The sequence below is a fragment of the Mesoplodon bidens genome, assembly GCF_964165515.1.
Source record: "Mesoplodon bidens genome assembly, chromosome: 12".
NCBI lineage: Eukaryota > Metazoa > Chordata > Mammalia > Artiodactyla > Ziphiidae > Mesoplodon > Mesoplodon bidens.
In genome coordinates this window covers 73,596,385-73,624,034 of record NC_138168.1, presented here as the reverse complement: position 1 = coordinate 73,624,034, position 27,650 = coordinate 73,596,385, and the positions used below count along the sequence as shown (strand labels likewise).

General features: G+C 38.0%; 1 protein-coding gene across 7 annotated transcripts in view; it reads right to left on the bottom strand.

The window, feature by feature from the left end:
* Window positions 1–27,650, bottom strand: part of UTRN (utrophin) — a 525,852-nt gene that overhangs the window by 416,284 nt on the left and 81,918 nt on the right. The gene's annotated exons all lie outside the window — the stretch shown is intronic.

The following is a 27,650-nucleotide window of genomic DNA, read 5'->3' as shown; positions in this document are numbered from 1 at the left end:
ACTGCCAAGCTGCTTCCCACGTGATAACAGCAAAATAATAAGAGAGAAGGCTCGAGTGTGCTCTGCCCTCAACGCATCAGTTTCAAAGGGCTGCCTTCAACCCAGACCTCCTCACGCATCCCAAATAGCATAATTCGACGTTGACCCACTACTTCACTAAGTTAGTGGTATTTTGGGGCCTGACTCCGTTCTGGAAGGAGAGTTTGTAATTAAAAGGTCCCTCCTGGAATAAGTATAGCAGCAGCGTCAGAAAAGAGTGCACTTCTACAGATCCATAAAGGTAACTGGAGACCGACTCTGAGACACAAAGGGGGCAAGTGGATGAAAACCAAAACGGCTCTCTAAGAAATGCATGTTGCTAATTGTGCTAAGAAGTGGCCTTCCTTCCAGAAAGGACAAGACAGTCAGCATCAGCCATGATTTCAGGCTTTCTACCCTCTGATCAATGCCACATATAAGCCATTTATTAACCAAGAGGATTTGTTGACACACTCTGAATGTCTCGGCCTTGACCGTCACACCCGAGGGAGACAGAGCTGAGATTATATGCAGTATATACAGCAGGAAGACACATCAACCTGCAGAGTGCTACAGTAGCCCCACCAATATGAATTTAATATTAAATATCAGTGTTCAGAGCACTTGGAAACTCCAATAATTTTGCTATGAACAAAAATATATATAAAGGTCATAAATATTAAAATCTCTTAATTCTGTAAAATTCATACACTTTACTAATGTTTACCATAAAATGGGGGAAATTTTGAAAAATAAATTTTATGTTACATTTTATATTTATTTTTCTACATTTCTGCATTTTATTTTTTCTTAACCTCTTTTCCAAGCATTCAACCTTCTTATTTTCAAAAACATATTAAAATATCTAATACTGGGTTCCTCTGTAGAGATAGTGTGAACCAAGAAATGAGTACCTGTCACCTTAGCAAATGATAACTAAGAACCTTCAATTTTATCACATATAGAATGAGATCAAATTTTAAAAATAGGTTCCCATGATACAGAGATGTTTATAAAAATTAAAAGGTAGGGCTTCCCTGGTGCCGCAGTGGTTGAGAGTCTGCCTGCCGAAACAGGGGACATGGGTTCGTGCCCTGGTCTGGGAAGATCCCACATGCCGCGGAGCAGCTGGGCCCGTGAGCCATGGCCGCTGAGCCTGCGTGTCCAGAGCCTGTGCTCCGCAACGGGAGAGGCCACAACGGTGAGAGGCCCGCGTACCGCCAAAAAAAAAAAAAAATTAAAAGGTAATGTTTCTATGATAGTCTTTATCTTAGGGTCAAAGTCTGAATATGAGTCTAAGTAAATGATATGAAATAAAGTGTTGGCTTGTAAAAGTTAAATCGTCTTGCATTCAAACTTTTCAAAAGTACTCCAAAATATATAAACACTCTGCATTATTCATTTTCCTGGTACAGTTAAAGGGGGGAAAAGGGATTTATATCTCAATAAGCCTTTAGTTCACATTTCCCTTTTTTCAGACACACACACACACACACACTCCCCTCCTATCTTCTACCAGACAGGAATTCAGTAAAAGACAGGAATTAGCCTGCAGCTTTTCAATTACGAGATTTTTTAAATGTAACAAATCTGAACACTTACTGGTATAGAACTGCCCTCCACACCACAAAAAATTATGCTAACAACCTTAGCCCAGGTCTCTGTTTCAGGGAGGCAAAAATTTGCTAGCAAAGTGATAGCAGGACAACTAAAATCCTAAATCCCGCTATTCTGATCAATCATTTTGCCCTCCCAGAAATTTATACCAAATTTCAAGTCTCAAATTTGTTCAACTCTCAATTATCAAATCAATTAGTTATTTTGATGTTTCCAAAATAAAAATGTATAAGCAGACAATACAAATTTATATATAACTGGATTATTTACATATGTATTAAGTAAGTATAACTTACATGCTAAATATATTCTTTCAGGATTCCAAACAAGTGTTTTCTTTAGATTTGGATTTTTTTAAAAAACATTTTGTTTCTAAAAGCCTTTCTTGCCTTAGTAAATCTTACCCATAAATGACCTTTCTCCATTAGGGGGACAAACACGGGACTGAATTAGGAGAAGAAAAATGTGTTAAATCCCTTAAGGCTGATTTTCCAAATTCTTCCTCTAAATATTTTGCTCTTCTTAAAACGCTTCTGACAAGCTCACACAGATCCAAGGGCCACTGCCCAGCTTGGAATTTTATTTCTGTGATGGGTAAGAGAAGTGAAGCAAGAAACATCAACAAAACCGCCTGATAAAATCTTCAAGGAAACTAGTTTAAATTGTTTTTTCACTTCACCAGCTCAAATGCACATCAAAAATTCTTTTAGCAGAACCTAGCAACAAATGTCAATTTAAATTTTAATCTGGAAATGTGGCAGGGAAATTAGGAGTTGTTTCCCCTATGGAAACACACAAGTCTCAGGAACATGTATACCACCATTAAGACTCTACTACAATTAGAGAGAAAGAAGGATCCTTGAAGCACATCTTTTTTTTTTGCGGGCCTCTCACTGTTGTGGCCTCTCCCGCTGCGGAGCACAGGCTCCGGACGCGCAGGCTCAGCGGCCATGGCTCACTGGTCCAGCCTCTCCGCGGCATGTGGGATGTTCCCGGACCGGGGCACGAACCCGCGGCCCCTGCATCGGCAGGCAGACTCTCAACCACTGCTCCACCAGGGAAGCCCAAAGCACATCTTTTAAAGCAACTGAAGAGTGTCTAACTGGCTGGTGATAACCTGAGTTCAAAAAAATGCAACTATTCGGAAAAGAAATCCTTAGACTTTAGGCCAAAAAAGAAATACCTTGTTGGATGGTTTCAAACTTAGATTGACCTTATTTGAAGCCTCTCTCACACAATTTAACACACCCTAGAAAGCCAGTTTCTCATTAACAAAAGAGATTATTTCAGAAGCAATGAAAATATCACAGACCGTACTCCCACTTATTTTTCTGGGTACTCTACGTGAATCAACCCCAAGACACATCTCCCACTAGGGCGTAGTCATGTCATTTTCCTCCCTTGTTTTCTCACCCCCAATCTGTGCTCTCTGAACATCACCAATTCATTTATTCAAACAATACGCATCAAAATGTCATATGGAAACATATAAATATTTGTAATAATCTGTAAAATATTATAAGCAGGTAGAGAAAGAAACAGAGATGAGGCAGACTGCTCTCAAGCCAAGGGCTTAAAGTCCTGAATCTGTTTTGAAATCTGACATCCTCTAACACAATATTGTACATCAACTATACTCCAATCAATCAGTCACTTGTTAAACTAATCCTACCAGAAACAAAAAACTCCTTTCGTTTTTAAACAATAAAATTCAATTCAAAAAAATTTTTTTTTAATTTTTAAATTTTTAAAAAATGTTTTTGGTCTGACATTCTCAGAAGACCTGAGGAAAACCTTAAAATTAAAAACGTGCTTTTCAAAACTGTCAAAACTACCTAAATGTATGAGAAGTTCAGATAATCAATATTGCAAATGATCTTTCTGTAAGTTTATCGCATTTATATGTTGAAGTGATTAAAGCTAAAAACTGCATTTAAAATAGACTTTCACCAAGGGATGACTATATAGCTTTAAAAACTCAGCTATTTTTTTTTAATTTGAGTCATTTCTATTAGAAGTTAAGTAAACAAACATAAGTAAACAAAAATAAATGTTTAGGACATCTTCAAAATATCAGTAAATAAATAAATAAATAAATAATGGCTTTTGCTTCACTCTAAAAGCAAAATACAAGCTGATGGGGTCTCTTCAGGAGAAATGGAGATGGATGGAGTGAGAAGGAAAGGAAAACAATTCCACTTATCAAATGAGAAGGCTGAGACCCAGGGACAAAAGTTAAATGAATCATCCAGCATCACTCACCCAAGAAGTGGCAAAGTCACAAACAGAACTAGTGTGACCGACTCCTGAGCCTGTGTTCAATGCACTGCCAAGTGACCAAAGAGGTCAACGAGAGTTTCATGGGGGAAAGGGGGCATTTAAAATATGTTCTGAAGAACAGATGAAATCTGCTTCATAAGATGGGAAGAAGGGCATTCTAGACACAATAAGACGTGATAGAATACTACACTGCCCTCAGACCCAATACCTGACAAAAAAGAGCATATTTAATCAAAACATAATTGTGTATCTATGAGAAAACACAGAGGGCTGTAACACATAATGATATCAAAGTAACGTTCTAAAATAAACCAAACTTCGGAAAGTTTTCAATCCTGAAAACTGTTTACACAGTAGAGTTAGAAATATATGCTCAAAAAGCATTCTCGTAAGAAAACACAGATTCTTTGAAAATCAACCTCTTTAAGCCAACACATGTTCTGCTAATATGCAACCCACCCACTCTGCTCCCAAACTCATCACAATTCTGGAGCCCTTGGGTTCCAGAAAGTCCACAGTCCCACCAGGACTGTGGAGAGTATTTCCATCATTTTCAGCACTGGGGGAAAATGTTTGTTCCAGCTGAGAACCAACCTAAACAACGGAAACTACCCACCTCAGTATCACAGAATCAGAGCGTAAAAGAACGGGATGGTATAAAGGGGTACCTGATCCAGCGAACCCCATCCTGAGACCAGAAATGTCAGAAGCAGTTAGTTGGTACCATAAATCAAGTCAGGATCCATGCCTCCTAATCTAATACTCCTCCTGCTCTCAAGACTACCTTCTTTTATTTTAACATCTTTATTCAGATATAATTCACATGCCAAACAAGTCAGCCATTTAAAGTATGCACTTCAATGTTTTGATATATTAAATTATTAATGTTTTAAATTGTTGTAAAATGTATATAACATAAAATTTGCTATTTTAACCATATTAAAGTGTATAATTCAATAGCATTTATTTCATTTACCATGTTGTGCAACAATTGCCGCTATCTAGTTCCAAAACTTTTTCATCCACCAAAACAGAAACTCTGTAACCGTTAAGCAATAGCTCTCCCATTCCCTCACTTCCCCAAGCCCTGGTTACCTCTAATCTATTTTCTACCTCTATGTATTTGCCCCTTCCGAATATTTCATACAAGTGAAGTCACACAATATCTGTCCTTTTGTGTCTGGCTTATTTCACTTAGCATAATGTTTTCAAGGTTCATCCATGTTGTAGCATGTGTCAGAATTTCATTCTTTTTTTGCAGCTAATAGTCCATTGTATGTATATGCCACATTTTATTTATCCATTCATCTGTTGATGGACACTTGGGTTGTCTCTATCTTTTGGCTATTGTGAATAATGCTACAATAAACTGGTATACTAGTGTCTGTTCCAGTCCCTGCTTTTCGGTTGCTTTGGATACACCTAGGAGTGGAATTGCTAGGTCATAGGGTATTTCTATGTTTAGATTTTTGAAGAACTGCTAAACTGTTTTCCATAGCAGGTGCACTATTTTACACTCCTACCAGCAATGTATATGGGTTTCAAATTCTCCACATCCTCACTAACATTTACTTTCCTTTTTAAAATTATTATTATGATAGCCATCCTCATAAGTGTGAAGTGGTACGTCATGGTTTGTATTTGCATTTCTCTAATGACTTAATGATGCTGACCATAAGACTACATTTTAGAAATGCAAACTACCAAGCAAAATAGTACCCAGTAAAATCCCCAAACTTTTTATCCTGAAAACTTTCTGAACTAGCCCAAGTTCAAAAGCATGCTACTACAAAGTGGCTGGGATTCAGAGACAGCTCTTTTGCATTTAATCCACACAATATTACAGAATGATTAATTTATTCCTCAAAGAATTATTTTCAGAATTAGATATAACCATTAATTCCTGCCCATCTTCTAATTTTAGAGTTTATTTACCTCGTACCAATTTTCTCCTTCATGAGCTCCTCATGCTTTTTAAATGAATGCACAGCAATACAGGAGGGAATGTTTTCCTACTTTCACTTTTTAGAGCTGCTAAACTTAACTGAAAAATATCTGTAAGGCTTATAGGCATCTGACATTGTTTGACACCTTCTCTGTGGAAATATCTTTTAGAAAAACTCAATATCCTAGATATAACCATATTATATGTGTTGCAAATGCAGAGGAATGAGGATTTAGTTTATGGGGACAGAAATGGTAAACTTTACATACAAACACTTCACTTTGGAGTTTTGTCCTGAGAGCAAGAGAGTTTTATTAAAAGCACTGGAAATATCATAGAATAAGGAGACATTATTTAGGAGGAGCTGAGTGAGTCACAAAGATGATGAGTCACTGTCATGAAAAGCCGATAGAAACTAATTTTTTGTTAGTGACTGACAAAAGTTAGACTTATTGAAGAATTCTCTGTGAATTTGATTCTTCACTTTATTCAAGTTAAATAAAGATCTATTATGTTCTAAACACTGTCTACAGAAACCTCAAGAAAAACTGACTGTTTCATAAACATATATCTCTAGATGTAGAAAATCCATGCAAATGAGTTTCCATGAGAAAAATGTTTTTGAATATAAAAGACATTCCAGTGATCTGATCTCAGACAAGTTCTTTGTCATTAGTTCTACTTTCCAAAATAGGAGCAAAAAATGTGTCTTTTCAAGATAGTTAAATATTCATATTTTTGATTTTTAATTACCTTTTTCCCCATATTATGAGGAATCTCAAAGATTCCTCATAAATCCATACGATAAAACAACAAAAAATCCAAGAAATGTACTTCCCAAACAAAAAACTTAAAGACAAATATTCCAAGAAAAATAAAATAGTTTCAGGTACACAAATGGCTCCCTGCACTCCTATGTGGGAATGCTATTATTTTATATAAAGCTTTATATAAAGGTTTGTAGAAAACTTTTAACTGTATACCATACAGTTATAATCACGACTACAATCGTGACTCTGGGTCATCACCTAGATAACAATATACGTACACTGAAAAACAGGGAGCAATGACTAATCACTGAATGAGCATTGGAGACGCCAGTGATAACATTCTGAAGCCAACAACTCCAGTGAGTTAAAAGGCAAGACGGTTTGGCTACCCTCCCTAGAACTACTTCAATTTAGTTCTCTGTGTGTCAGGATCCATACAAACTCCTTGAGACAGATGAAGACCCAGAGAATAACAAACCATGCAAACACGAGTGCTGCCATTCGATTTGGCTAAGCAGAAAAGTGCCCAGGTAGCCCCCAAAAGCAATGCAACCGCAAGGAACTCAAGGATAAAAGAAAAAGAATCTCCTGCTCATCAAGACTGGACACTTGCAAAAGTCTAGACAACCTTAGGGGCCAGAATGAACATTCCTGCAAACAGAGCTGCCAGCTTGTTGACTACATCCCGTCATCTGGAGAATCACGGGGCTGGGACTCTTCTCCTCTTTCCCTCCTCTTCATGTTTATTACTTACCTCCTTCTTCGGCCTGCCTCGTGCTTTGAACATCCAAACCTTGCTACATCCTGCCTCCCTGAATATTCTTTTCCACCACCCTTCCCTGGACCTGTGGTAGCCTAGGTTACCATTTTGGAATTCTCAGCCATGAAGCCGACCTGCCTGCACGGGTCCTGGTCGCCCTGAGGCAATCCAAACACCATTTAAGTCTGTCTCTTTTTACCATTTCTCTTCTGAAGTGTCTGGATGCATCTTTTCTTTCTCTTCTTAAAACTTCCTGTATAATGACTATAATATACTTTTAAAGATTTCAACATAGGAAGTGTGATGTTACATTTGTGTTAAAGTCAGAGGCTTCAAATATTTTTTATTCATGAACCTCTAAAAGAATTTCCAGGCACATTTTTAAGTTGACAACTAATATTTATAGTAAATTTATTTTTTAAATTAATTAATTATTTATTTATATTTGGCTGCATTGGGTCTTCATTGCTACACCCAGGCTTTCTCTAGTTGCAACGGGTGGGGACTACTCTTCGTTGCGGTGCGCGGGCTTCTCATTGCAGTGGCTTCTCTTGTGGAGCACGGGCTCTAGGCGCGTGGGCTTCAGTAGTTGTAGCACGTAGGCTCAGTAGTTGTGGCTCACAGGCTCTAGAGCGCAGGCTCAGTAGTTGTGGTGCACAGGCTTAGTTGCTCTGCAGCATGTGGGATCTTCCCAGACCAGGGCTCGAACCGGTGTCCCCTGCCATTGGCAGGCAGATTCTTAACCACTGTGCCACCAGGGAAGCCCTATAGTAAATTTAAATTCTTAAAAAGATGTAACTCCGGGCTTCCCTGGTGGCGCAGTGGTTGAGAGTCCGCCTGCCGATACAGGGGACACGGGTTCGTGCCCCGGTCTGGGAAGATCCCACATGCTGTGGAGCAGCTGGGCCCGTGAGCCATGGCCGCTGAGCCTGCGCGTCCGGAGCCTGTGCTCCGCAACAGGAGAGGCCACACAGTGAGAGGCCCGTGTACCGAAAAAAAAAAAAAAAAAAAAAAGATATAACTCCCAGCACATTGTTAAGGAGCTGCAAATCTAGATCATTCGATTAACAGAAAATGTCTCCTCTATTCCCTAATTGGCAAAACTAGTCCTCACTGTCAAACTAATCCGCTAAATTAGACATAATTTCTGACATGGGAAGTCTGACTTTAGTTTTCTTATTTAAAAACCGAGTTCAGATTTTAAATAGTCCATAATAAAGAAACTACAATTTAAAAAATTAAAATAAAATTAAAACCATGTTCAGGGAATTCCCTGGCAGTCCAGTGGTTAGGAGGTTAGGGCTCGGCGCTTTCACTGCCAGGGCCCAGGTTCAACCCCTAGTCGGGGAACTAAGATCCTGCAAGCAGCAAGGTGCAGCCAAATAAATAAATTAATTAAAATTTTTAAAATTAAAAAAAAATTAAAACCACATTCATAGGTACTCCAGGGCAAAAGCTCACTTTAGAATTCTCATTCTAAGGTAGGTGGGTGGATAGATAGATGGATGGATGGACGGACAGACGGAAGGGGGACACAAAGCCTTGCCCCGGATGTAGTAAGGCACTGACTATTTTAATAATCCTTAAGGAAGTGTTCTTTGCTTTACATTTTGAAACTGCCCCCTTGTTTGGTGCCTCAAAGTAATGCAGCACAGTAAGATTTGGGGAGGGTGAGAGGTGTGTCTTTCTCTTGTAAACTGCAGGAGGGGAATCCTGAAAGGAAAGATGGGAAAGCAGAAGGCTGGTACCTAAGATGCCTCCTCAAGTTCCTTAAACAACCTGGGAAAGCAGGCCACAAGGGGACATACATATTCCAGTGTGCAAACCACTCTAGGGGCTCATAGTTGTCCCAACCCAAGAAAACACTCCAGAGATGGTGAGCTGTAATTTAATTAGAAAGGCTAAACTCCAGAGGTGGCCACTACAAAGGCATCAATTATCTGTGCCACCATTAACACCAGAGCCTTTGCTAATTAATTTAATGAATGTGAGAAATGTGCTTTTACTGTGGCTTGAGAACTGGCATAATTAGAAGATTAGAAACAATCTCCCACTGGTGAATTTAGTGTTATTCAATGCATGTGAATTGGCCAAAATATTTTATAGACATGTCCCAGCATCGTTAAACAATAAAATCTAGCAAGTCTAGGAGGCTAGATCCCTTAAGGCCTTGTGTTCAGCCATTAGCTGGGAAGATTCTAGTTACCCGATGCTGTCTATAAGTCTAACTAAATCTTTTCTCTAAAACAGCATTGTCCAATAGAAATATACATAACTTTAAATTTTCTAGTAGCCACATTAAAATAAGAGGTAAAAATAATTTTAGTAATATGTGTTATTTAACCCAATATATCAAAATATTACCATTTCAACATATACTCAATTTACTTTAAACTATTGATATCTTACATTCTTTTTTTCTTACTGTCTTTGAAATCCAGTGTGTATTTCACATTTATAGCACATCTTAGCTTGGACTAGTCACAGCAGCCTTCACACTGCATTGTACAGCTCTAGAATATTGCTGCATTTCCTGCAACTAAAACCTTCATGTCCTCCAAAAGGACAGAGAGCCTTGGCTTTCCAAGCTCATGAAACAGGCTGCATGAAATTTTTTTTGAGCCTGCTTGCTAATAATGATTGTTTAATGAATGCTAATATACACAGCAGGTTTGGTCTGAAAGTTGCCTTCATTATAACCCTGATAGTAGGACAATGGATACCCTTCACACCCCACTTTTAAGCACTGGGGACTAATATTACTGAGTAAAACTATAGCAAAAATTAATGGTTGTGCATAACCAAATTGGTTTTGTCCATTTTATGACTTTCAGCCCAATACATAGACAATAAGAATAGGAAATATTTCTAAGTCTTTCTTATATTCATCATTTAAGTTTTATACTTCCTACTCTTTTAATGAAAATTAGTTGTTCATCTATTTTGTAGAAAACACTGTGCAAAGAAACAGATGGTGACATTTACTGAGCATCAGACCAACTATATTGGTCCCAAAAGAGATCCAAGTGCTGCCTTCAAAAAGCTATCAAGCGGGGGCTTCCCTGGTGGTGCAGTGGTTGAGAGTCCGCCTGCCGATGCAGGGGACACGGGTTCGTGCCCCGGTCCGGGAGGATCCCGCATGCCGTGCAGCAGCTGGGCCCGTGAGCCATGGCTGCTGAGCTTGCGCGTCCGGAGCCTGTGCTCCACAACAGGAGAGACCATAAGTGAGATGCCCGCGTACCGCAAAAAAAAAAAAAAAAAAAAAAAAAGAGCTATCAAGGGGAGGTGTGTGAAGAATTTTGGGAGAAGGATGTGAGACAAGTACATAAATAACAGATGGACAACTATAGCTAATATATTAGGTACAGATATATTTATAAATTCAGAGGAAAAATGTTTCTTCTTGATGGAAGTGAAGAGATCAGAGAAGAATTCAAGGAATAAATTGCACTTGAATTAGGCTTTGAATTGATATGTTAAAGGCATATAAAAATTGTTAAAAGGGGCATTTATGGAAGAGAACAGCTGAAGCAAAGTCCTAAAGGCATGAAAAGAACAGGACAGGCAGACAAAAATGTGAGTCGTTTCTCTGGCTGGATGGCTTTAGATCAGAGTTGCAATGCCACTGAATTTTGGAAATAGACTGCAGCTAGACTGTGGAGGATTTTGAATATCAAGCTGAGGGTTTAAACAAGCAAGCAATGTTGGCCACTGACTTTTACTGAGCAAAGGAGTGACACAATCAGAAGTGTCCTGTAGTTGAGTTTAACATGAAAACTAGATTTAGTAGGAAGGGAGGCTGGAAGAAAGGAAGCTAGTTTGAGGTATATTATAATCTCCCATACTAGATATCTGAAAGCCTGAAGTAGTGGACTAGCAATGAGATTAGAAAAAAAGGGATGGATGCAACAAGTACAGAGTTTTAGAGGTAAGGTTGCCAGGACTTGACTACCAACTTATTGCAAGGGTAATGAAGGAGAGAGAGAGTCAAAAAGATTCCCAGGCTTTTAGGTTAACTTGAAGGATGACAGTGCTTCTCTACTTTAAAAAAAAAAAAAAAAAAAACATAAGAACAGCACAGGAAGAGACATGGATTAGGAAAGGAAGTTCTCCTTTGCACCTAATGAATTAGAGATTAGCAGGATATTTGGGTAAAGATACCAAGCAGGACTAGAGCAAATGAGAGGTCTTCACGTGGAGGAGACCACCCCAGAAGCTCAAGTTTTCAGAAGAAAGACATAGTCCACAGCGTGAAAGCAAGCTACTGGAGGATCTGGGGGAAAATGAGGCCTGAAAAAAGAAAAGTGAACTTAACCCCTAAGACCCAGATGGCATGCGATGTTGTGAGGGAACAGCGAAGCTGGCTTTGGGCTGGAAGACGTGTAAATTATTACAAGTTTCCTGGGACAATATAACTACACTGATGTTAACATACTTTTTGTTTGTTTGTTTTGTTTGTTTTGTTTTTTTGTTTTTGCGGTACGCGGGCCTCTCACTGTTGTGGCCTCTCCCGTTGCGGAGCGCAGGCTCAGCGGCCATGGCTCATGGGCCCAGCCACTCCGCGGCATGTGGGATCTTCCCGGACCGGGGCACGAACCCGTGTCCCCTGCATCGGCAGGTGGACTCTCAACCACTGCGCCACCAGGGAAGCCCCATACTTTTAAATTATATAACCATTGACCCAGAAATTCTGGAAATTTATCTTAAGGAAATCATTAGATACACAAATATTTAGATATCTTTAAAAGGATGTGCTTCAAAGCACACTTGATAATTGAAAAAAATTGCTAATCTAAATGTCCATCCTTGGGGATTATTTAGAAGCATATTTTCATACATAAATACAACCGTCAAAAATGATACTAGAGAAGAAAATAAAGATATGGAAGGATTTTTCATAATATATTAAGGTATAAAAATGCAGGTCATCAAAGAGTACACACGGTGCTTCATTTACACAATGTGTACATATCTGACCAGAAAGGTAAGAACCAAAATATTAGCACTGTTTATTTCTCAGAAGGTCCTGAGAGATTCTTATATTCTATTTTTATTAGCTATATTTGCTAATTTCTGAAATGAGTGTATAACACTCTGTACCATTCTTTTCTTTAAAACACCCATCCTGCAAAAGTTGTAGTTTTCTCCACTTTAATGTGGACAAGTAGGAAGGTTAGAGAATTTGGCAGCTATAAAAATAAACTGAGCTGAGAGGAGGTCTGTCTGCCTGTCTCGTCTGCCTTGGAGCGGGATGGTGAGAATAGGAGACTTCCATGTATCTGTAATTACATGCAGACAGGAAGGATCTAGGAGGGAGGGAGAGATGTTAGATGCCAACACTGAGTATCCAAGAAGGGCTCCATTATGAAGCCAAACCCCAGAGGATGAGTGAGAGAAATGTATCAGGATCCATACTCCTAAATTAGATGCAGTTAAGGGCACGTATTTCTAAAAATGAAACTCTCCAGGTTAAGTTGCTTTTACTTTTATCTGTCTTTCCAGTGAATTTTCCACTTCAGCCTGAAGAGATAATTGGCTATACGTAAAATAACTGTGCCTAAGTCGGCCGATCTCTCCCCATCTTCTAGTCCATTCACTATGGAAACACTGATGAAGAGGGAGTTGCATCACTTAAAATACACCTTTTGCAATAAAGTATTCCTAGGCAAAATGATCAGCGCACTGATCAGTTATTAAGACGAGAAGACAAAAGAGAAGATTAATGCAAAACATAAAGTTATTGACAGATTACACAAGCTACCTAGACTTTCTCAAAACCTTGTATTTTACTGACTTTCAGAAAAAGAACACATATCTGGGAGAAAAATGAGGAGTATCTGTCCTTTGTTCATGTACTTTAATGAAATACCATGCCGTATAAATGCAGTTTTTAAATAAGAAAAACAGAGTATTTCAGAAGTAGTTTTTTAAACTTTTTTCTCTATTTTAGAATGTTTTAACATTGAGCCACAAGTTAAAACCAAGACAAGATAATTTTTAAAAAATGAAGTCATTTTAATAAATTTTCAAAATTGCAAGTCCATTAAAATGCAATCCTTTGGCCAAGATATTTATAATAAGCAGGAAGAACATGACAGAAAGGAACACTGTCTTTCCCCTTAAAAACTCAGGGGTAAAAAAAAAAAAAAAAAAAAAACTCAGGGGTAGGACTTCCCTGGTGGCGCAGTGGTTAGGAATCCGCCTGCCAATGCTGGGGACACGGGTTCAATCCCTGGTCCGGGAAGATCCCACATGCCGTGGAGCAACTGAGCCCGTGCACCACAGCTAGTGAGCCTGCGCTCTAGAGTCCGCGAGCCACAACTACTGAGCCCGCATGCCACAACTACTGAAGCCCGCATGCCTAGAGCCTGTGCTCCGCAGCAAGAGAGGCCACTGTGATAAGAAGCCCGGGCACTGCAACGAAGAGTAGCCCCCACTCCCTGCAACTAGAGAAAGCCCGCGCGTAGCAACGAAGACTCAACACAGCTAAAAATTAATTAATTAATTTTAAAAAAAGAAGAAATCAGCCCATGAAGCATAGCACTCTTTGCTTAAAAGTGTACAAACTGAAAGTTAATGAGTAAAATAATTTAAATATAGCCTTATATTAAAAAATGCATACTCCCTCATTTTCAACTTACATAACTATATAAAAAGTTCACAAGAGTTATTAATAATTTTTATTGAAAAGCTTATTCAGGTAGGGTTGGATAAGGGAGATGAAAGATGAAATCCACAGTATGAACAAAAATGCAAGAAACCACTCCCCCAGCACACTAATGTTATCCTCTATGATCATTTATCCTCTAAGTCACTTTTTTTTTAAATTTTTGGCCACACTGTGCAGGATGTGGGATCTTAGTTCCCCGACCAGGGATCAAACTCGCACCCCCTGCATTGGAAGTGCGGAGACTTAACCACTGGCCCGCCTGGAAAGTCCCCATGTCACTGTTGAAAATTAGGATCCTGCCTCAAATCAGCACTATCTTTATTTAATAGTCTCTACTGTGGGTCTGATATTTACTTGCCTTTTTTTGAAAATTTGTAAATTCAATCTATACCATCTCTGGGAATAGCAAAACTTGGTAATTCTTTTCTATATATAATAGATCTTCCTTTCCTTTGTCTTAAATGTACCTCATTAAAGCATCAAAAAGTCTAGATTAATTAAACTTAGTTGAAGATTAATTAATTTAGTTGAAGATTCAAAGAACAATTCTTGTTTGCTCTTCTGAAACAAATGATTTTATAGCCAGTGATTACATCTTCTCTCCACTTCCATCATTTTAGACTGAAGAGTCTTAATCATTTTAGTCAGTTTTATAAAAACACCAAAAGCATTTGCTCCAAGACTTAGGTTTCCTTACTAGACTTCTCTCACTGTAAAATCATTTCTTAAGTAGGAGACTAGAATCTCAGAGAGTAATCCATGTGCACAGTCAACACAGCTTTGCATAGAAAGGATATGTTCTCTGTTTTCTTTCATATTTCCTTTCTAATGACACCCTAAAAACTAGAGTTCACACCAATGGCCAGTGTCTTCTGAGATTCTACAGTTGCCCTTTCTCTTCCATCACCCTAGACGTAAAATATAATTCATGATGACAAAGTTTTCTTGAAGTGAGCAAGAGAGTGAATCAAACAAAAAGATTTGGACAGATAATCTTTCCTCAAAGCATTAGCACTTCCCTCAGGACAAGGGTAAACTAGCAAACCTGACTGAACCTGAGTTAAAAGCACACGCAATAATATGCCCCAAAGAATTGAAAGCAGGATCTTGAAGAAACATCTGCACACCCATATTCATAGCAGTATTATTCACAATAGCTAAAAAGTGGAAGCAACCCCAGTGTCCACCTATGGATGAATGGACAAACAAAATATGGCATATACTGACAATGGAATAATATTAGCCTTTTAAAAAGGAAGAAAATTCTGATACACTGTACCACATGGATAAACCTTGAGGACATTTTGCCAAATGAAATAAGCCAGTCACAAAAAGAGAAATACTGCATGATTCCATTTATATGAGGTGCCTACAGTAGTCAGATTTATAAAGACAGAAAGTAGAATGGTGTTTTCCAGAAACTGGGGAGAGACTGGAATTGGGAGTCATTGTTTAATAGGTACAGACTTTCCATTCTGCAAAATAAAATGAGTTATGGAGGTGGATGGTGGTCATAGTTACACAACAATGTAAATGTACTTAATACCACTGTTTATTTAGAAATGGTTACGATGGTAAATTTTATGTTATATGTATTGCTCCACAAAAAAAAAAAATTAGGGAAAAAAAGCACATGCAATAAACATTTTTCGTTTCCATTTCAACCCGATTTTCAAAGAAGAAATATTTAGTATGTCTCAACTCATACATTCCCCAATAAGACAAATGAGGAAATTTTACTTGGTTCCAATTTCATCTTTTTTTTTTAACATCTTTATTGGAGTATAATTGCTCTACAATGGTGTGTTCGTTTCTGCTTTATAACAAAGTGAATCAGCCATACATATAAAGAATATGGAACGCTTCATGAATTTGCATGTCATCCTTGCACAGGGACCGTGCTAATCTTCTCTGTATCATTCCAATTTTAGTACATGTGCTGCCAAAGCGAGCACCCAATTTCATCTTTTAAAACTCATATTTTTAACATATTCCTTTGGAATATAAAGTCAGATATTCTGAATTCTAGAATCAGAATTGTTTTCACTATGACCGTGCCTCTAGTTATCTCACTCCAGAGGAAAGTATTTGTTCAAACTCATTGTGGTAGATACTGCTGTTTACCTACTCAATCATCCTTTTTCCCTTTCTTGCTTACAAATCTGACCTCATTTTTTTTTCCCCCTTGAAGCAAGATAGCCAGTTATAATACTCACGTCCTCTTGAAACTAAGGATAACCATATGGCCCAGTTGGGGCCGATGATGAGCCAAAAGCCATGTGCATAACTCATTTTGGGATCAGATCCTCCAGCCTCAGCCAAGCCTGCAGCCCTGGTCAACAACTTGACGGCAACCTCATGAGAGTCCCTTGGCCAGAATCACCTAGCAAAGCCACTCCCAAATTCCTGACCCAGAAAACCTCATGAGACCGTAAGTATTTGTTGTTTTAAGCTGCTAAAGCTTGGGGTAATTTGTTATACAGCAATGGATAACTAATACAGATCTGATGCTAAGTTTCAGAGCAATCTGTTATGCAGCAAGAGACAAATAACACAGCATGTATCCAACCGTCAATCTGACACCTGCACTGAGATATCTCACAGACTCATTTCACACTTAACACATCTGAAACTGAACTGTTGGTATTCTCTCAAATCAATTCTGTCTCCAGTCTTTCTTAACTCAGTACACAACACTTTAAACCACCCTCTTATTCATGCCAGGACCCTGAAACCAATCCTTGGCATTCCACAATCTATCTAATACCACAATCTATCACCAATTTCTGTTGGTCCCAAGTTCCTAAATATACTTTAACTCCACCCACAACTCTTCATCTCCCAGTCATCCCCCAGTCTGAGCTACTGTTATCTCCTGCTTGGAATCCACTAACCTAATGCCAATAACCTGACACCATCTCCTAATGTCTGTTCTTGTTCCTTTTCAATCCACTTTCTAAATGCTGGCCAGCTTGACAATGAACTCTGCAACAATTAAATTAACATGGTTTACAAAGCTCTGAATCATCTGACCCCTGCCTATGCCAAGTCTAATCTTGCAATGCTCTCCCCTCCTCTCAGCAGCTCCAGCCACACTGGCTTTTGTGTTACTCAGATGCACCCAGCCCTTTCCTGCCCCAGGATATTTGCTCATGCTGCTCTGCCTGCTTATAGCCCATTGTCAACCTGCTTAACTCCTATGGCTATTTCAGATCTAATTTTAAACATCTTTTCTTCTGGACCTCCCCAGTCTCTCAAAGTACCCTGTTTTCTTTTCCTTTGCACCCTATTCCTATCTCAATTTGATTACCTATTGATTTGTGTAAGTCCATGAGAGCAAGAAAAGTCTACTTTGATTGCCATAGTATATGCAGCTCCCAATACACGTTGTCAATTTTAAAAATTATTGAATGAATGTATTTAATATGTTCATTAAGTCCAAACAAACTGTATATTGACTATAATTCAATCTAGACTTATAAATTGTCCACTTCAATAAAAGAACATGATTCTATTATATCTATGGCCTTTTCATCCATCTGCAAAATTTTAAAACCACGATCACTGAGATAACCCAGATTTTCTTTCTCATTTCCTCTTTTCCACGTGTCTAAAGATCATTTTATTATGAGCAGAGAGTGAAAATGTGACTTCTAGAAACACTGAAAAGAAGAAAAGCTAGAATTAAAATAGTGCCTAAAGGCAGACAAGAAAAGCAATTCTAAAGCTCATTAGAAAATTAAATTGACCCCTGGTTCATCTAAATAAGAACATTTTATCCCAGTGTTTAGAGTTTTGATGATCATTTCCCTTTCTAAAGCCTGGTTGATTTGTAAAGGCAGAAGGATCATGACTGCACAAGATTATTTTTTGATGAAGAAATCAGAGACCTGCTGATGGGAGAACCAAGAAATACTAATAAGGGCAAGCTGGAGCACAGCGTAAAGCAACCATACCTACTTACTCTCTTCCAGTAAATATTATACTACGCTGACTTGCAACAGGAGAAGGAGTAGGTCTGGAAGCAGACAGCGTGGGTTCTGAGGCCAAGCCACACACAGGGAGCAGCCCCACAATAATGTCGGTAGCAGCTAACCAGAAAAGAAACTGTGCAGGGCCCTCACGGTGGAAAGAAATAGAAACCACACATGAGTCTTTCCCCCTACATTCATACACACAGACAGTCAGCCCAGCACCAAGACTAACTTCCAAGATCGCGTGGGTTTATGTACAAACACATAATTGTGCCAAACTTTGATAAACGGCACATATTTTAACTTAATAGATTTATGTGAATACATACTAGGAAACTACTATCTCAATTATACATATAAATACATGTTATATTACACACATGCACACAGAAATTATGGTAAGTTTTTTACCTCACTAAAAGTGCCATTTTAATAAAAGAATTTAACCAAAGGCATCTATGGCAGCTGTACACATAATTCTTTAATGTATAAATTACCAGAACTCACTGTTTATTTTTTTCTAAATAAGAATATAAATAATATAAATATTTAGGACAACATTATTATAGAAATTTTCAAAGCAAAACAGTAACCATATATAATGTATTCATATATACATAAATAAGATTTTAGTATTAATACTCATGTTAAACATACAATTTAAAAAATGGCTGCTACCCCTGTGTGGCACGAAAAAAAGTCATGCCATAAAACTGCCATGCAGAAGGTGGCAACTGTCAGAGACAAGCCTGTGCTCTAGAACAGAAAACAGGTGCCTCACACAGCACCCAGGCAGGAACTAGGAAACAAGAATACCAGGGGGTTTTTTTCCTCTCCTTTTTTTTTTAACATCTTTATTGGGGTATAACTGCTCTACAATGGTGTGTTAGTTTCTGCTGTATAACAAAGTGAATCAGCTATACATATACATATATCCCCATATCCCCTCCCTCTTGAGTCTCCCTCCCACCCTCCCTATTCCACCCCTCTAGGTGGTCACAAAGCACCTAGCTGATCTCCCTGTGCTATGCAGCTGCTTCCCACTAGCTATCTATTTTACATTTGGTAGTGTATATATGTCCATGTCACTCTCTCACTTCGTCCCACCTTACCCTTTCCCCTCCCTGTGTCCTCAAGTCCATTCTCTATGTCTGCTTCTTTATTCCTGTCCTGCCCCTAGGTTCTTCAGAACTTTTTTTTTTTTAAGATTCCATATATATATGTTAGCATACAAAGAATACCAGCTTTCAGGCCATCAAGGGACACACTCCAACCAGCAAGCAAGACCAAAGCATCTAACTGGCAGGGCAACCAGGTGGGTCCCCACTAGGAAAGAGTCAGTGTAACAGCTTTATCAAAGGTCAAAGTGAAGTAGTAAATCAATAGCCAGGCAAATCAGACTAAGTAGAGATATATAATAATCAAAGACAAGTCAAACAAGGTCACACATTCAAAGAAAGAGCCTGGCCAAAAAAAAAAAAGTCACCATGACACCCAGCTACAAGGAAACTGAAGTGATCTTCTGTTGATATTGATAGTAACAAAATCAGAACACCCTGTAAGCTTGAGGGAGTAAATCTAGAAACACAGCTCAGATCAATTTTAGATCCTAAAATAGGCAGATAGTGTGCAATTCCCTAGCCATAATCAAATATTCTAACATGTTATAAACTAGAATGTATTAAAGTTTGTATACTTGCATAAATACCACTTAATCCTGAAAACCATGAAATGCTCCCAAGTCTCATCTATTAATAGTTCTAAAAGGATCAGTGTTGAGGATACCATAGACATATTTAGCAAAGTCCAAATGTTATTCCAGATAACTGACTACGTAAAGACTCGATTTTGACATATATTTTACACAAAATGTTGTCAAAAAACATCCAAGTGTGTTTATGTTAACACGTTGTACTACTGTAAGTCCCATACTATGTAGCTACTGCCCAGGAGAAAAATTCCTAGTTTAACAGTGGGAAGAAAAATATTAAAAGATTTCATCAAGATTGAGGAATTCCTCTAGATTATCCTATTCTTGGTTTCTCTGCTTTCTCTTCATCATAAGAGTTGAGTGTAGCCAATCAGATAAATCAAATGAAAGAGAGTAAAAAGAAAAAAAAATCTATAAATGCCATATGACCTGCCAAGAAGTACTTTATTTTATACTAAGAAGGTGCAGTGCAAGCAAATGGAAAAAACACACTCACAATAACTCAAAGGCTTTCCATCACAGAACCTGTTTACAACTGCAGATCTTGAAAAACATTTTACAAGCACCAAACTGCTAACATTTGTGTAATTTGAAGAAAAGAACTAGAAATAATATAAGCACATTACAAGAAATTATCCTTTTATAGTAATAATGAAAATAGCGATAGCAGTAGCAGAAGTAGTTAATAGGTGCAGAGTTCTTACCATATGAAGGTATGGTACCACTCCCCCTGCATTATCTCATTTTTTTGTCAATTGAGATATAGTTCACATGCCACAAAATCCATGCATTTGAAGTGTACAATTCAGCAGTTTTTAGTATATTTGCAAAGTTATGCAACAATCATCGCTATCTAATTCCAGAACATTTTCATTATCCCCCATACCCTGTACCCATTATCAGTCATTCCCCATTACCTCCCCTCCCCCAGCCCTAGGCAACCACTCATCTACTTTCTATGGATTTTCCTATTCTAGACATTTCACATAAATAGATTATATGATATGTGGCCTTTTGTGCCAGGCTTCCTTCACTTAGCATTATGTTTCCAAGGTTCATGCTTGTATCAATACTACATTGCTTTTTATGGCTAAGTAATGTTCCCTTGTATGGAGAGACCACATTTTGTTGATCCATTCATCAGCTGATGGGCGTTCTGGTTGTTTCCACCTTTTGTCTATTATGAAAAATGCTGCTATGAACATCTGTGAACAAGTTTTTGCATGGACATGTTTTCAGTTCTCTTGGGGATATAACTTAGAGTGGAATTGCTGAGTTAGATAATGCAACACTTAACTTTTTGAGGAACCAGCAAACTGTTTTCCAAAGATACTATACCCATTCGACATTTCCACCAGCAGTGCACGAGAGTCCACATCCTCATCAACACTTCTTTTCTGTATTTTTTATTATACTCATCCTAGTAGAATCTCATTGTGATTTTGATTTGCCTTTCCCTAAAGACTAATGATGTTGAACATATTTTTCACAAGCTTATTGGCCACTTGTATATCTTTGGAGAAATGTCTATTCAAAAATTAGCCCACTTTTCAACTGGGCTATTTGTCTTTTTATTGTTGAGTTATAAGAATTCTTTATATATTCTGGATCCTAGATCCTTATCAGAAATACAATTTGCAAATATTTTCTTCCATTCCCTGGATTGTCTTTTCATTTGCGTTATCTTATTTAAACCTCGTAACAACCATGAATTTGTCCTATGAGTATCCCCCATTTTATTGATGAGGAAACAGTTACTAAACTTATCCGAGGCTTCATAGCTAATAAGAGTTGAAGAAGAGATTCCAACACAGGCAGTCTGCCTCCACTCATTAGTAGGATGTACTGTCAGAAACACTGAGCTCATTAGGTGTTCTAGCGTTAGGCACTAAATAAATAAGCAGGATTAAAAATAATTAACTTAAAAAGAAACAGTATTACTGATGCTTTGCATAGAAATTACCAGAGGGCCCTCCTCTTGTTTATACCAGTCTTCTTGAGAAGAAAGAGTAGCTTAAAATAAAGCACATTCAGCCTTACAAGGCAAAACTTGGCCTCTAAACAGTGCCTATTCTTTTCAATTGTAGGAAACTTTCTTATTGAGTTATGTAGTTGAAACAAAGGAATTCAGAATACAAGTGGTATTTTTGCTGAGATTTAAACATTGTAAATCATCACAGTGGGTATTGTGTTAGGGGGAGGCCAATTTCTTGGTCAACAACCTCCTCTGTTCAAAATGTATGCCTTCTCCAGCTCTACACAACCACTCTCTGAGAAGATGAACAAAGCAGAGTTTGAGCAACGACGAAGTCATTCCGACCAGTCAGTCGCTCCTTACTCTCCTCTTATTTCCGCCACCAGCCATGTTCAATATAAAAGTCAATCTACAAATAATTTTAGTATGTCTGTAGAATTATGTTCATGCTAAATAAAGGGTGAAGTAGTGGTTTTAAAGGAATATGTTAGATCTACCAATACTGGCATGGAAAGGGATTCAATATGTATAGCTAAAGCAGAAACAAAAAACAAAACAAAAAAACCTGTAAAACAATATGATTTTATATTTATTAAAAATAGGCATTATGACTATATATTATAATACATCTGCTAGAATATGCACACAAACCAAAAAAAAATCATCTAATGATGGAGTAGGGCATAATTTTTATGTGATGAAATGGTTGACTTTTTTTTTTTTTTTTCCGGTACACGGGCTTCTCACTGTTGTGGCCTCTCCCGCTGTGGAGCACAGGCTCCGGATGCACAGGCTCAGCGGCATGGCTCACGGGCCTAGCTGCTCCACGGCATGTGGGATCTTCCCGGACCGGGGCACGAACCTGTGTCCCCTGCATCGGCAGGCGGACTCTCAACCACTGTGCCACCAGGGAAGCCCGAAATGGTTGACTTTTTAAACACATATACATAATATTTTGTTTTTTAAAACAAGGGTAGCATTCTCTCCAAAAATCCTACAAACCTTAAAAGCCATGGAAGTGAATGAACACATATGAATAAAATGAACAAATGAACAAAAGGTTATATTTTGTTCTATATCTGGAGAAGTTTTAGTGACTTTACAAACTTCTTAAAGTTGTGAGAAAAATTGTGTCCTTGCAAATGTGATTTGGAGTGGTGGCAGAAATTCCATAGTTCCTAAAAATTTTTAAATGACTCCCTGACCCAGAAAATAGTTTAAGAACTTTATCTCAAAAGATTATTATAAGGTCTCATTTTATAAAAGGTCAAGACAGATAACAAATCTTTGTTTTATCAGATAACAAAGCAAAATCTCTTAAGCCAAATACAGTAGAGACATCTAAATCATGAAAAAATAGTCACTAGATCTCTTTTAGGTCCTCCTCTGTAATTCTTAGGATGACCCTAAGCCAATCGTATTTTTAAGCTTATAATTTACAGTTCTTTCTAAACGCTAAAAAAATGTGTCTCTTTCCTTTGGATACAACACAAACACCTTTCCCAAAGCAAAAAGAGAGGGAGGGAGAGAGAGAGAGAGAAAGTCCACCCTATGAAAACTAACTTTAACCACATATACAAACAAATTATTTGGTTCCTTCCTTTAAATATTGTTTATTGAGCATCTACTACAAGTCAGACCCACTGTTCTCTAGTTAATGTCATTCTTATTTGTTATATAGCCCAAGGTTTTTCCTTCTTTCTTTTACTTGATGCAAAATACAAAAACTGAAGGAATGAATGTCCAGCACCAGGCCATCTTAAATGTCCATGTGATCATTCTCAACTGCCTGTACAAAGGCTCTTTATGGGAAATGAAAAGGAAGAGTAGTGATAAACTTACAGGACTTCAATCCTTAGATCATTAAGGATTATCAGTAATAACAGAAACACAAACTTCCCGTTATAAGGGGGCTTAACATTCCTAGACTTTTTCTCTTGGCCTTCATCCAGCAAATAATTATCTCCTTGAAGATAAGTTTCTCCTTCAAAGTAAAGGGTAATCAAATTTATCATAGGAAAACAAAAGACTTAGGCAGTGTCTAAGCTAGTAAGTTATTAAACTGACATCTACTTGTCTACGACAAAACCCTTCTTCCATTCTAACAGTAAACTGAGTATTTCTGAAATGTATACTTTCTAAAAATTATTCTAAATATTATTATTCTAAAAGTTCTAAATATTATTCAATGACAATTGCCTTATCTATATAATGATGACTGGGATGGAGGTCAGAAAAGAATCATATGTATAAAATTATCAAGGAAAGGGCTTCCCTGGTGGCGCAGTGGTTGAGAGTCCGCCTGCCGATGCAGGGGATGCAGGTTCATGCCCCAGTCCGGGAAGATCCCACATGCCGCGGAGCGGCTGGGCCCGTGAGCCATGGCCACTGAGCCTGCACGTCTGGAGCCTGTGCTCCGCAATGGGAGAGGCCACAACAGTGAGAGACCAGCATACCACACAAAAAAAAAAAATATCAAGGAAGAAGTCATGTGTCTAAGTGACATCTATTATTGTCTTGGAAGTATTTTCTTAATAAATTCTTGACTCATATGTAAGTCCTTAAGAACATAAGTAGAGATTTCCTGGAAGTGACATCTCCCATAGGTATGCTCCTTAGTTCAAACTAAATTAACATAAATTTTACTACTATAGCACATCAACTTTTATATTCATATGATAATTATAATGTCCAAGTTCTTATGCCAACAGTAGAATACAATGAACATAAAATCTCTAGCACCTGCCTTAATAATACTGATTGACCTAAAATAAATCTCTTCCAAAGGTCATACTATCACTGGATTCTCAGATGAACAAAGAAGCACCTTGTTAACTAACCTCTGACCTTCACTTTTCATAAAATGAGTCATTTAATTTGGCTACTCACTTGTTTTGTTCCCAAATACACTTCAACATCATGTTTCTCCTTAATAACATCCTGCCAAATGACACTTTGAGAGAAAACCATTAAATCACATTAACTGAAGTATATGGCTTCAGAATAAAGTGTAAAAAGTGGAGAATCATGAGTGGTTTACATGTTTTTGTCACAGCGAAGTTAAGTCTACTCTTTATGATCCATTCCAGAACTGCAATCCCGTGCTGTCTTTCCAGCTGAAAGCACATGGGTCATTCCTTCCCTTTTCCCCATCATCAGGTAAACATACAGATCATAATATAATACACACACACACACACACACACACACTTCTTCCAGCGTTTTTAAAAGTTAATTATAAGTCAGCTGCCAAAAGAAAGTGACAAAATTTATTTCAGACAAGGAGGAATGATTGGGGAATTAACCACCATGCCAGATTCTTTGTGCAGAGGTTCTTTTCTTTAAAAAAAAAAAAAGAAAGGAAGAAAGAAAAAGAAAAGAAAATGCAAATCAAGACTTATCCACCACAACGTGAGAAGGACTTGACCCACCATTGCTGGTTTTGAAGATGGAAGGGGGCTGTGAGCCAAGGAACATGGGCAGCCTCTTGTAGCTGGAAAAGACGAGGAAACTGATTCTCCCTTAGGGCTTCCAGGAGGAATACAGGCCTGCCAACACCCTGATTTTGGTACAGTGAGACCAGTGTCTAACTTCTGACCTCCAGAACTGTAAGATAATAAATTTCTATTGGTTTAAGCCATCAAATTCATACTAATTTGCTACAGCAGCAATAGGAAACAAACACACCCACTCATCTGCACTATTTCTCAGTCATTCATCCTTGCCTGTGAATCACAAACTTGGAAATATAAAATCAGAAGTAGTAACACAAAGCAGGGAGAGCAAAGCTGTAGATATCCAAGCTTCTATACAGATCAGCACCTACTAACAAAGCCTACACAGGGTGTAATCCCACACGAGCTAAACCAAAAGAATGAAATTTGGCCTAAGAGCCTCCTTTTATCTTTCAAGGGAAAAATAACTAGGAAAAAAAAAACACACACACAAAAGAGACAGCAAGGGAGAAGCAGGTCACAATCAGAAGCAATTTCTGCAGGTATCAGCTGAGCTCCTAAACTAGAAACTGACACTGCAAATGCAACAACAGGGAAGAATCATTCACACACAAGTTCTCTCAATCACAGCTACACCCAGGAGAAGAGTTAGCTCAGCTTTTGGCAGCAGAATCCTAAATATTGAAAACCATGAAGTGAGCTTTGCCATAACTCAATTTAATTCTTCAACAGAACCAAGATATTCCCAAGCTACCAACCCCAATGTCCAGGTCCTCAATCCTTCCCTTGATGTACTACAATAACCTTCTATACTATCCACCCTCCTATTTGCATCCTAAAGACCTTTGAAAGATTAACCTCTTATGATCACAAAGTTCTGCACACACAAAATCTCCAAACATCCCCCAGTGCCTTCAAAATCATTTATAGCTATCTATATGATACAGCGTGAAGTAACCTACTTAGAATGGCATTCAGCACACTCTCCTATAGTCATCCCCTACTAATCTGTGCCCTCTGCCTGGAATTCTCTTCCAGCCCCAATACCCCCATCAGTTTCCATATCAAATGGTACCCTCTCTTTCATGAAGTCTTTAGATAGATTTACTCCCCTGATCCAACTCTAAATACCCACTCCACCCCCAACTTTTAAATTCACATCATATTTTGTTCCTTACTTATAACAAAATATTTGGGGGATTTTGAAAGTTAATAATATATCAGTATGTCTCCATGCCCATGTTGATCTCCCCTCCTAATGAGATTCTTAATTCCCTGAAGGAAGAAACTGTCTTATTCCTTGGCCTCTTTCACATAGTTCCTTACACACCATAAGTATACAATAAATATTTCCTGAATTACCAAAGAAATAACCCTACATACCCTTAGGGAAAAGAGAAAAATCCTGATCATTACAAAGAAATTAAGAGTTAGCCATGTAACAAAACTTCTTTAACAGGGGTAATTCAACTCCAACAAAATTATAATGTTTGGGGTGGGGGGGTGTTTTGTCTTGTTTTGTTTTGTTTGCTTGCTTTAAGCAGGGGTAAATTGTTATGGGAACTGTTCAGTAAGTAGTTTCTGTCTCTCCCCACCTGCAGTTATTCCTACCACACAAAATCAAATTCCTACCAGCTGACTTAGGGCCTAGAAGCTGTCCTGAAAGAGGAGATTTAAGACCCAGCTGGAAAGCAAGCAAGTAACAACAGGAGGAACAAGATGCAACCAAGTCCACTCACTTCTCAACCATTTTACATCACACCAGTCCTGGGAAAGCCAGGATCTCAGTGCATTGCTTTCTAAATGAATCTATCCTTAGAATATAAGTTATAGCTACTAGGTCTTGTGGCAATTCACCATACCAATGGACATGTGTACATAAATATATAACTAGGAGCTGGGGCACTTCCATCTCCAATGGGACAAGTAAAGATGGACAGACTAGAAGTTAATCTTTTCCTAACTTCTGACTCAAAAGCCTAGAAAACACATTGAAAAGAAGATAAGCACAAAATATAGTTCCGGAAGATACTGGGTTTCGTATCATAATATTTTGTCTCTCTATTTGTCTCTCTGTTTTTAAATTTAAGTAGTAAATTATTATGTGCTACTCTTAAATCATTATGTGTTATTCTTAAATTCCTCTGAAAACATGAAATTCAAAGTGCTAAGTACTAAGAAACTTAATTCAAAAGCATATTTCAAATAGCAAACCAATATGATATCAAACTTAAAAATCAAGCTATTAATAAAGTAGACATACCTATAACTAACTCTTCACCACATTTCTATTCTGGACAAAGATCCTCAAATACACCTTTATTTCAAAGTGTTACTCACAGTGCAAACTCAGCCTCATAGGTCATCATCTATCCTGAAGATACAATTATCATTTCACTCAATTAAAATCAACTCTCACATCATATAAAGAATGACATTTAATGTGTTTTTTTTTTCCTTTTTTCTCTGTCTTGC